Here is a 6663-nt window from a genome sequence, read left to right on the forward strand (position 1 = left end):
TTTTTTAATCAGGTTAGCGGAATGATATATATAACACGATTAATTGTACTTTTACATTTTTGTCCGATATTACTCCGCTATAAGTAAATGTCTTATTTTTTTTCCCTAGACCTATAGCAGAGCTCCAAAGTAAAGAATAATAAAGGTTAATTTTTAGTTATAGTCAAAAGTAAAGGGGTAATTTTGAAAATTTTATCTTGAAGTATATTTTGACATGGGTCCGCCCAAATATGAAACAGTTTAAAGGTGAATTTGAACCAAAAGTATTACTATGAAATATAATTGAGCAATTTCGAAAATAACATGAACAAATTTGAAACTTTTCCCGTATATAGTTGGCCTACAATTGGAAGGTTATAACTTTCAATACAATACAAGAGCGATTAGAAGATAAATAAGGACATTTTAAGCATGAAGTTTGATATATTAAAGTTGCATTTAAAAAATATCATGTCATTTAGATATAAATAAGGACATATGAATGAGTGACTGACCCGCTTTAATTTGAGGTTCAGATATAAAGACTCACCTCACAGGCTTTAGAACAAAATTAACTCCTTTCGATAAATTACTAGCTTTAATTTGGTGCTAAACTAAAATTTAATATCAAAGTCTGCAGTAGCTAATTCTGCTACTTGACAAATAGTCCGAGCTGATTGTCATTATTGCGTCTTCTCCTCTAAACACTCATTGACAAACTTTCTGCGTGTGCTTTTCAAAAATCCTTTCTGCGTGTGCTTATTGAAGAACTTTATGTAATAAAGAGGGATGTAAAATACTAAATTGTAGAGCCAGATTACTCCTGCCCAATCCCAGCCAATTCCTACAATTCCAAGAAACGTTGAATTTGCATAAACAGCTAACATGTTGGCAAAAAGTTGAGCAATCACAAAGCTACTCACAAGAAGGGAACCAGGTAACCAACTTCGAGTTCTTGTGACAAATATCAGGGAATAACTGCTATTGCTAACTTGAAGGTAAATTGCTGATGCAAACTTCTTCAAGTCTTCACTTGTTGCCTTCTCAAATGGTAATACTCCAAATAATCGTGGAAAGATATTTGTTTCATATGCTGCCCAGAAGAATATGACCGTTGGCATTGCCAAGTAGACACCAAGAACAATTCCAGTAGTGAAAATCTCAGACTGATTCCAAATAAAAGGCCGAGGAGATGATTTGACACAATCTTTTGCTACTCCCAAAATGAATGTATCATTAAGCATTACAATGACAAGGACCATAAAAGGTGGAAAGTCAAACTTCCAGATTAGAGCCAAAAGCGTAAAACCAAGCACATTACGGATTGTAAAGGAAACAACATACACAGTGTAGTTTTTCATCCTCTCTGAGATTGATCGACTGGTCAAAATAGTACGATGGATGGTTCCTAGTCTAGGTTCCATGATATGAACGTCAGCAGCACTAAAATCCGCATCTGTGGCATCACAAATAGCCATCCCCAATGTCTGCTTTCTTTAAAGCAGGAACATCGTCGACTCCCTGACCAGTCATTCCACATATATGCTTCCTAGATTGCAAGTGCTTTACTATATCATATTTGTGTTCAGGGAGAACACTAGAAAAACCATCAGCCTTCTCTATGAGTTCGTCAATTGGTATATCAGCAATTGATTTATCCTGAGTCTGTCCCAACAGAGCAGATGAAGGATACATATTAGTCCCCATTCCCAGGCGGCGCCCAGTTTCTTTTGCGAATACCAGTTGATCCTCTGTAATCATTTTGACATTCACTCCCCCGTTTAACAATGCCGTTATTGACTGTGGACTATATGGTGGATCAAGCAAAGGCAGAAGACCAATTAGTTGCCATGGACCCCCAGCACTCTCCTTCCTTCCATCTGGAACTTCCTGGTATGCCACAGCAACTGACTGCAAACCTTTCTCAGCAAACATGTGAATCACAGCATGAACTCTATGTTCTATATCTGACTTGTTGTGTGCAAGATTTAGGATATGTTCTGCTGCACCGATGCTGACTCTATGCATTTCTCCCTCACCATCAAGATAAGTAAGTGTTGTCCGCTTGTCAGTCGGACTGTAAGGAAGAAAGGCAACTTCACGAAGGCCAGCATGTGCCTCCCTTGGATCATCTAGGTTCTCGAAAAAAGGAGAATCAATTGTACCACGATTCATCGGACTAGAGGCTCGAGCTGCCATAAGAGCAACAGTATCTTTATCAATATCTTCGGCAAAAACCTCAATAAGGCTTTCCTGAACAGAAAGCTAGTTTTGTGTTAGGATCTCTGTCTTTTCACAACAAAGCATATCCATGCCAGCCATATCCAGTACAACTGTGCTTTTTGTAGTTGCACCTCCTTTAGCAAGATAAGAAGCACCTTTTTCCGTTATAGTTGTGAGAATAGCTGGCATGCCAATTGGAATACCGCCAATGAGCAGCACAAGAAGATTGTCAATCCGAAGACGGTATTTGCGGTGTTGGATACAGTACATGACAATTGTTTCTATTATCATTACCACTGCAACAAAACAGATGAAGAAGTTTTCAATAGCATTCACACCCTTCTGAAAGCATCTCACTTGGTTGGAACTGCCAACAATGTGGGCAGCTTTCCTAAAACGGGTACAAACTCCTGTAGCAATGACGACCGCTTCTATTTCTCCTTGTGTACAGATTGAACCAGAGCAGACACAATCTCCAGGACCTTTTGTTACAGGAAGAGATTCACCAGTCAAAGTAGACTCGTCAATTTTCACCAGATCACCGTCCAGAAGACGAGCATCTGCAGGAACTACGACTCCCCTTATGACATTGATTATGTCCCCAGGAACTAGGACAGAACTATTTTCCTGAATCCAACGTCCATCTCGAAGAACTCTGGGCCTTGGAGCGAACCAAGCCACATTATCAGCTTTAATCTCCCATGGAAAAGTGGAAATTTGAGTTAAATAGAAGTAATGTAATGATACCTACAAAAACCGGCCAATCTGGAGGCTTTCCTCCTCCATTTGCAAGAGTAAGTGCCATGATAGCAGCAGCTTCCATAATCTATGCGAGAGGGTTCCACATATATCCCAAAAATTTCAAGATTTTGCTCTCTTTCTCTTCCTTCTCATTGCGCCCAAAAATGGCCAGCCTTTCTTTGGCAGCAGCGGAAGTAAGACCCTCCTTGTTACATCTCAGATTCTCAAACACTTTTTCAATGACTATGTTTTCCAAATCGACAGCCTCCTTCAAGAAGGCATCTAACTGATTAGGCTTCTTTCCCATCTACTCAACTTCTTCTCCCTAGTCAAGACAGTTTCTGATCACAAGAGCAGAACAAATTAAGATTAAGCACATTTTCTATCTCAAATATGAGACAGTCTTTTAACTTATCAACATATCACAAGAGCAATCAAATTCAGAGTGCAATGTGTATAAAATTCCTTGTCCTTTCCGGAAAGAAAAGAAAAGCAAAATCCACAAAACATTAAGACGTACTTCCTTGTCCTTTACCAATTTCTTGTACTGTGCACTAATTCATATTTAATGTACAGACAGTTGAATTTTTTTAGGCCCATCACACATTGAAAAGATCCTCAAATAGGTAAAACAAATGCAGCTAGGTGAAATAGCGCAGTGCTTGACATTCGAATGAAAAATAGATTTCTAAATACATGGGATCGAAGGTTGCATATGTCGAAACTTATAGATATCACATTAAGCTTATAAAATCTTGACTCTCTTTCAGGACAAGGTGTTTCAACAGGAAATGCATTTAGATGCTATATAACTTTTGAGCAAACAGAATAAACCAACTTAATTATGTGCTTTAGTATGCATGAGAAAGCACAACACAGGGTTATAGACGGATTAAAAGCATTTTAAGGTCAATAAATACAAAGCATTGTACGTCTTATGTCTCAGTCTTCGACCCTTATATTAATACTCCTATAAAAACTAATAACTATAGCATATCGAACCCTCTATACTAAGATCAACTCTCCAAGTGAATTCAGTTAAAACTTTCTCCATGTTTTTTCACGTGCTTTGTTTTAATCATATTTCTAAAATGCAGCATTTAAGTGAAGCAAAGGTCAAACATTGAGACATCATGTTTTTTTTTACCTATAAAACTAACTTAAAAGAGGACAAGATACACTTAATTTAATTACTTTTTACTTTTCATATCAGTTGAAACAAAATTCTCCCTTGAAACATGATCTGAACAAACTAATTCACAAATCTGATTCTCATACTTTCATAGTTTCATTCATATATCAAACAGAGCAGATTTATATATCATAATACATAAATTCACAACATGGGATGAATCATTTATAAAAATTGCAGGGACTCACATACTAAAATTAATACAAAGGCTAAAACGGACCTTTGGTAAGAAAGACGAGTGTGTCTTCAATAGCTGTGCGATTTGAATGAATGTGGTTTAGTACTGATGTTCTTCAAAATTTGTTTTTTCTTTGTATTTATTTCTTCTCTGCTTTAATCACCTTATACAATGTAGTGAAAGAGTATGAACTGTCACCAAAAGCTTGCAAGCTGCAGTTATTATTGGATTCCACTGCTGTACATTTCTCCAACTTCTTCTGGGATGACTGACACATGTCCCATTTTCTTCCTAAAATTTTTGGCAAATCCCACAATTTATGCAACAGATTTCCTACATTTACAAATACTTTTTCAAATGTTTGGCAGCAGTCCGACAATTTTGGCTAGCACATTTGCTCGAACAAAATGGATTGCATGTCCGCATTACTGAAAAGAGAGAAAACTAAATTATTAACTACATACCTACTAATTAATCACAATTTAATGCGTTCAAAAAACAAATATCATCAACTTGCAAAAGTGCAAAACACTTGTTCTCACGAGGACAAGCTCACATTTTAAAACATAAATATTTTGTTATGCATTTCATCAAATACTTTAAATTCATACGTTTGGAAGAAAATAGGTGTTACTATGTAGGGGATTGGACAATATTTGGTTTAATTAAAAAAAAAGTATTTGAAGTTGACATTGAAAAGAGAGTATTATGTCACTTGAATATTCTTCAAATCAATTTTTCAAACTTTAAATTCACTATTTTAAGTGGAAATTGAAATAATAAACCAAATCAAAAAACAAAACATTGATTTGCAAATCATACTAGTATTACTCATTCTGATCACACAGTTTGAAAAACTCTGTTGAACTTCAATCCAATACAAAGCAAGATGAACTTAAAACTCAAATCCATAAGTACTAAGTAAATACAAGCTTTTCTAATAATCCACAAGATTTAATCATAATCAAGGGCGAAGCTAGAATTCTAGTTACACATTCGGTATAACTTAGTAATTTTGGCCAAAATCATGTATTTGTGTTAACAAATCCACAAAATATGTAAACATAATTTATTTAGTTTTTTAGAATCCAAAGCTCGTAAACTCAAAATTCTGGATCCGCCTTTGAATAGGATGAGCTAAGAGTGTGTTATTAATTTCTAAAGGATACTGATTAATGCTGCTGCTAACTAATTCCGGTATCTCCACGGGCATCTTATACCTACAAACTGGACATGATCCATGTATCTCCAACCACTTGTTAATACAACTCGAATGATAACGATGTTTACATGGCATCTCTTTAGCTTTTTCCCCAACTTGAAACTCCAACAAACAAACAGCACATTCTTCTTCATGTTTTACAATATGAATAATTGGCAGTGCCTCTATTGAAGCCTTTGTCGCTGGTGGTGAAGGCCTCTCATTCTGAGCGGCTTCGAAATTTGGCGGTGATGATCTTCTCGGAACCACATCGATTATTCTAGTTCTGGTGAATCCATTCTGACGAAGCCGTTGATCTGATATACCCACACCTGATAAATCCGATCTAATGACTGTGACCGTCGGCGTCGCCATAGTCTATAGTTGCAGATATGTAATGAAGGGCAAAGGTAGTAAGTATTTTGGAAGGCAACTTGAGAAGGTAGGCCGTTTGTGTATATATAATGTAATGAAGAACCTAGTTTTGGTTGGATTTGGTATAAGTAATTCTAAACCAATATGTAATAGGAGAAACTTTATATGGAATTCTAAACCAACGTTGTAATTGGAGAACCTTTTAAACACTCCGAAGAACGTCTCTGTTTTTTTTTATTTTTAGCAGAATGCTCTTTTTATTTCCTAGTACCTTGTAATGGAATTTTAATAAATAGATACATAAGGGAGGATGGTCAAATCTTGTAAAATTCGAAATAGCACAATCTTAATGAAGCTCCAACTTGAGGAATAACTAGTCACGTAGAGGGTTAAATTTGAACTTTTTTTCTCAAAATATTTTGATACCTGTAATACGTTTATTTTACACTGAACTTCCATTAAATAATCTATATTCTATATATTCTATATATATATATTAAAGGAATAAAGTTATCATATATAATTGACATTGTGGTTAAGCCAAGTGGCAAGCTAATAAATACCAAAAGTATATGGTAACTTTATTCCATATTTGACTATGTTAGTCATATATATATATATATATATATATATATATATATATATATATATATATATATATATATATATATAAACTGAATATGAATTAAAGGATATTTTAAATTTATAGATAAAGTTTTTAAATTTGAAATTAAAATAAAAGAGAAATTTATCTTTTATTATCATGTTATCATA

The 6663-nt window shown here is 35.1% G+C and overlaps 1 pseudogene; it reads right to left on the reverse strand.

The window, feature by feature from the left end:
* Positions 1 to 440: 440 nt before the first annotated feature.
* On the reverse strand, positions 441 to 6019 carry LOC104108223 (plasma membrane ATPase 1-like; annotated as a pseudogene).
* Positions 6020 to 6663: the final 644 nt, after the last annotated feature.

This window comes from Nicotiana tomentosiformis, chromosome 2, assembly GCF_000390325.3.
Source record: "Nicotiana tomentosiformis chromosome 2, ASM39032v3, whole genome shotgun sequence".
Taxonomy (NCBI): Eukaryota; Viridiplantae; Streptophyta; class Magnoliopsida; order Solanales; family Solanaceae; genus Nicotiana; species Nicotiana tomentosiformis.